At 39.6% G+C, this 6,000-nt stretch overlaps 1 pseudogene; it reads right to left on the reverse strand.

Moving 5' to 3' along the window:
• LOC130866212 (60S ribosomal protein L24-like) overlaps positions 1–2,856 on the reverse strand; it is a 60,311-nt pseudogene extending 57,455 nt beyond the window's left edge.
• Positions 2,857–6,000: the final 3,144 nt, after the last annotated feature.

The following is a 6,000-nucleotide window of genomic DNA, read 5'->3' on the forward strand; positions in this document are numbered from 1 at the left end:
TAGGTATTGGTTAAATGGTTAAATCTGGTTTTGTCGTGGAATATCTTGTTTTGTCCTTCTATGGTGATTGAAAGTTTTGTTGGGTATAGTAGTCTCGGCTGGTTTCATAATGTCTGCAAAACACTTGACTAGGACCTTCTGGCTTTCATTGTCTTCGTTGAAAAGTCAGGGATAATTCTGATAGGTCTGCCTTTATATGTTACTTGGCCTTTTTCCTTTGCAGCTCTTAATATTCTTTCTTTATTCTGTATGTTTGCGTTTTGATTATTATGTGACGAGGGAACTTTTTTTGATTTAGTCTATTTGGTGTTCTGTAAGCTTCTTATATCTTCATAGGCATATCTTTCTTTAGGTTGGGGAAGTTTTCTTCTATGACTTTGTTAAATATATTTTCTGCAATTTTGAGTTGAACAACTTCTTCTTCTATCCCTATTATTTTTAGGTTTAGTCTTTTCACGGTGTCCCATATTTCCTGGATATTTTGTGTTAAGCTTTTGTTAGATTTAATGTTTTCTTTGAACAATGGGGCTATTTCCTCTAAGTGTATCTTCAGCCCTTGATATTCTCTGTTCCATCTCTTGTATTTTGCTCCCATGAAACTTGCTACCTCAGCCTGCTCTGGCCTAGGTTGCTGGCCCAGTCTTGTTTCTGCAAATGTTCCTGGTACAGATCCGCTCATGCTCCTGTGGAGTTCACTGTCCCAGGATTGCTCTGGCCCAGGTTGCTGGCTCAGTCCCTCTCTTGTGGAGTTCGCAGCCTCAGGCCTGCTCTGGCCTAGGTCGCTCACATTCTCACTTATCTACTCACTCTTTAGTCTTTGAATTTAACCTTATTCCATTCTTTTTTAATTTAGCCTCACTCAAATTGCCAGGACCTGAACAGAAAGTAGGCAGAGTCCTGCTAGAACACAACACGAATGGCTTCTATCCTCATTTCCAAAGAGACCTTATTCCCCTCTGCAACATCAAAGCACAGTCTATACTCACCACATTTCCAGGGTTTCTCTCACCCTTGGCTCTCTATTTTTCCACACATCTTCTGTAAAACAATTCTGAAGGTGCACATGGCCATGCTTTCTTCACAGCAATGCCCTCATTTGTCAGTATTAATTTTCTATATTAGCTACTTTTCTTGTTGCTATGATGGAATACCTGACAGAAGAAAGCTAAGGAGGATGGGTACACTCTGGCTCGCAATTTTAGAGAAAAGAGTCCACTGTGGTGAAGACAGAGGATGGCAGACATTCGTTCTTGTCATTGGTGTGTGTGACTAAGAAGCCAAATTTCTAATCTGATTTAATTTAAATTAATACAAATGACTGGGTGTAGTTATTAGCTAGTATTTCTATACTGTGGTAGGTAATGTGTGTCTCAAGTTACATTAACTTTGAGATAGTCCTCCTGATGTTCTAAAATGTTGAGTACATTTGGAATATATATTAAGAATTGTAAATCATTTAAAAATTTTAACCTATTGAGTATAATAAGCAAATAATTCTTTGTTTATAAAATAATGATTTGGACAAAATTGTGTGTGTGTACACATGTGCATGCCTATGAGTAGTGTGTGTGTGTTTGTGTGTGTGTGTGTGTGCTGACTTAATCATTGAAACTGAATTCAATTTAGGTGCAGTATAGTTTCAGAAGGGTCACACAAAATTGATGAGAAAGGCACACACTGAGAGAACACCTCCTGAGAAGAGAGCAGAGTGGTCAGATACCACCTGTCCCATCTGTCCCTCCATCCTCCCTGCAGGGCAGCTAAGCCAGGTGGCACTTTGAAGAGTGAGGATCACCAGTACTCTTTCTTTGCATGCTTGCCTTTGCCAGAGGCCTCAGGCTCCCTTTGATCTCCTTCTAGTTCAAAAAGAAAACCTAACATTTTATTCATCCTCAATGCAATATTCTGATCCAGTGGCATGGCCTTTTAAACAGCATGCTTTGTCTTAATTAACACCCATTAAACCCATACCTTAGCTAACAGTGATTCGGATTCAGCTAAACATCAGAACTTCGTTAAAAACTACACATACACACACACACCGGCAGAGGCAGAAATATTTACAATGCCAAGCAACGTGTATGCACTCTGCCCTCCGGTCGCTAGTCTGATTTATCTGTGGCTCTGCTCTCCGGCATTATTTTTCAGGCACTCGAGAGAACTGAGTTCCAAGCTCCGTGCACATGAGCCAGTTTCAGTGCTAGCAGTTTTTAAGTATTAGCGATTGCAATAGCCGCTGAATACAATCCGAGAAGTTCTTTAAGTATTTTTAGACCATGGATTTACCATAATCATACAAAAAAGTTTTACTGGCCCCCTTCTTGTAAACAAGGACCTTAGATCTGAAGTGTATTGCTCTAGTAAAAATGGCAAAACCAAATGACAACGGGTGTGCTGTGATTCAGATCCTCTAACCGTTTCCAGGCTACTGTAGCCCCCCGCTATTAAATGGCTTCCCTAGTGCATCAGTCGCCTATGACTGCTGCAACAAATAACCATATATTTAACCGTTAAAGCCACAGAATTTATTCTCTTACATATCTTAAGACTCCTAAGCTCAAAGTCAGTATTTCTGGATTGAAATTAAACGCACCACAAAGGCTGTACTTTCTTGTGGCTCTTGTGGCTCCTTATCAGCTTCCCTTACCTTCCAGGAGCTTCTGACATCCCTTACTGATGGCTGTCTCACTCCAGGCTTTGTCTTAGCCCTTCTACAAAGGTAAATTCCAGTACATTTAGGGTATCCTTGGGTGACCCAGAATAAGCACCTCACCTTAAGATTCTTAACTGAATCAGATCTTTAAAGATCATTTTCCCACACTCAATCACCGTTATAATTTCCAGGATGTTGGACATGCTATTCGAACACCATTATTCAATCAAACCTGCACCAGTTCATGTTCCAACTCCAGCCAGGGAGAAGGTAGGGTGGGAATACCAATAAAGATAAGGGCAGGACTGTTTTTTCAAGACCTGGCCATTTTAGTCATGAAGAGAAGAGGTTCTACTCTACCAAAATGATAAAGAGAATGCAACAGAGGTCAGAGACAGGATGTTTTTGCACTAATGGAAGAAAGCCCCAGCATTTATTTTACCATACAGGAGAAAAATCAGAAAACATTTATTGAATTTAAATTATCAAAATATAAGAAAAGTCAAATATCAGTAGCCTATTATGCTGCTTACTAAAGAAAAGCTTTAATTTTTAAAAAAGTAAACAATTCTAAGACTACATTTTAAAGCAATAAAGATGAATTGGGAATTTAAAGGTCTATAAAATTGTAAGTAATGTTAAGGTATATTTAGCAATTTTAATAGAGCACTATTAACTGTATGGTTTGTTGCCCTCATTTTAAAGAAATTTAAACACAACAAGCAAAGAATTCTTTTTATGACTATGTTAAAACAGTATTCTCAAATGACTAATTTATAAGACAACTTGAAATTGTATGCATACATAATAAAATTATTCAAAACAGGCTGAGATTATAAGAGTGCTGTCCTTCATCAGAGTGCTGGCGCATTTGATTATAGCAGAAAGAACTAACATCAGAAAGGGGCAGTAAATGTTAGCTGCCTGGACAGAAATATTCTGAGTCCTCATCAAAGATGCTTAGATTGAAAGAAAACTCTGCAATCCTCAGCAGCCACAGAAGTCAGTTCTTGTTAGCCTCTTGGTTTAGAAAAGTCTGTCCCTTTCTCAGGGGTCAAATGGGAGTGGCCATAATTTATGACAGTGAGCTAAACCAGATAATTAGATGACTACTCTCCAGTGGGAATATCCCGGAATAGATGCCCCAGCAGAACCGAATCGCTACCGTAACAAGAGTAATAGATGACCCAGCAGAACCGAATCGCTACCGTAACAAGAGAAACTATACTTCAATCTTGAAGGAAGTAAAATTCGGGATCTTATGGAAACGGTTACAGAACAGAACAAAGGAGAGGGTTCACATTAACTTAGAAATATTTGGAAAGAATAAGAATAGGCAGCCTTCGATCACGGTAGGGGTTTAGGGGATAAGGGTGAATCTAAGGACAAAGGCATACTTCTTGCTGAGACGATTCTCACTGAGTCCTCCCTTACCAACAACTGGAGCATCGCTCTGTGCAAGGGCAACAGTTCTGTCCTAGATTCTGATGCGACAACCCAGTACGTGTTAAGGTTAGAGCATCCTACTGACTACAGAGAAGTGAGGACCCCCACACTGGTGCAAAACTAGACAGGAACACTAATTTGCTACCATGGGAGAACGAAACGCAAAGTCAGATATCTGCAAACATGCAAGCGTTTTAAAGCCTCAGCACTGACAAATCGCAAAATGTGAAAACTATCTTATAGAGAATGTATCTGTGGAACACTGAGATCTGGGGTCCTAGTTTTGAGAAATACCATCCTAGGCCACACCAGCAAAGAAATTGTCCTGAGGGATTTTATTGCATCCATATGTGAGACTCGTGTACAGTAACCCAAGCCAAAATGTGAACACAGCGCTTAAAATAGGTTTCGTGGGAATGCTGCGAGCGCCAGTGGGATTTGGAATGGAGGTATTTACTTAAATACTGGTTTGCCGTGGGAATACGGATCAACCACTCACTCGTTTGCTAATGTACAACTTTTGTGAAAATATTTCACAGATATTAATACTTCAGTTTAGGTTCTGCTCTTTCCAGACAAAAATACACCGTGAAAAACTAGTAACACGTGCAAGTTGGGATGCCACAGAAAACTAGTGTGTTAAGTGGAACAGGCTTCTAAGCAAGTTTTCCAAGGGAAGCACAGTGCAAAACGGCACCAGGATCCAAGTCAGTTTCTTCTTTTGTGAGCACGCTTAACTAAGCAGAGTCTTGAACTGCCCTCCTTTTTTGCCTGGATCGAATCTTTCTGTTTCTTTCAGAGAGTAAATCAAAGGCATATTAAAATTAGTTATCCACTTGCCAGTGAAGTTACAATAAAGAGGCTGATGCTGAGGCCCATGCATTTAACCTTTTACACTATTTGGCTTATTTCTATTAAAGCCGTGTGTGCATTAGGATGTGCTGAAGTGATAATCTGCACACGATTAATTAGGAGTCTCCACCCCAAGAGGGAGCAAGGGAATCTTGTCAAGACAGCTCAAAGCAGACCTCATTCTGGTCTTCCTCCTTTCCTGCAGACCAGTGGTTCTCAACCTGTGGGTCACAGCCCCTCTGAAGGTCTCATATCGGGCATCCTGCATATCAGATATTGGCATTATGATTCATAACAGTAGCAAAATTACAGTTAGGAACTAACAATGAAAATGGTTTTATGGTTGGGGCTCATTACAACATGAGGAACTGTGTTTTAAAGGCCATGACATTAGGAAGGTTGAGAGCCACACCACTAATACTGGACCAGTAAATGTCAGAGCAAGACAAAAATAATATATAAAATACTCATTCCGAATGAAATAAATTTTGCTAAAGGGTAAATTTCTCTCTTTTTCTTTGATTTGGGGGCGAGGTTTGGAAGTCAATATAGCATTAAGCAGATGCCTAACGACTTTTCATCATACCAGTAAATCAATGTATCTCTCAGCACTCATTACAGAAACTTCTATTCTGTTCTGTCTTCTCCATCTTCTGAATTCCACTTTCCTCAAAATCAAAACGTAGCCAGACTAAGAAAGACAAACACGGTATGTACTCACTCATAAGTGGATAGAAGACATAAAGCAAAGCGAAAGATAACCAGACTACAAACCACCGTTCCAGAGAATTGGGAGTGTGGCGGGCAGGAGGGGAGGGTGGAGGGGAAGAAAGAGGGAAGGAAGGGGAATGGGAAAATATATAGCTCAATAAAAACAATAAAAATGTTTTTAAAATAAAATTAAAAATGCGTAGTCCATTAACTTGGAAACCTTATAATCGCAGCTTTTCAACACAATGATTTTTTTTTCTACACGAAAATGAAACAAAATCTTTGGAGTATTGCTTCTTTGTCCATGCTTAGGACTGAGTTTCTGTTTTAAAGGAGCA

The sequence above is a fragment of the Chionomys nivalis genome, chromosome 25, assembly GCF_950005125.1.
Source record: "Chionomys nivalis chromosome 25, mChiNiv1.1, whole genome shotgun sequence".
In the NCBI taxonomy this organism is placed as follows: Eukaryota; Metazoa; Chordata; class Mammalia; order Rodentia; family Cricetidae; genus Chionomys; species Chionomys nivalis.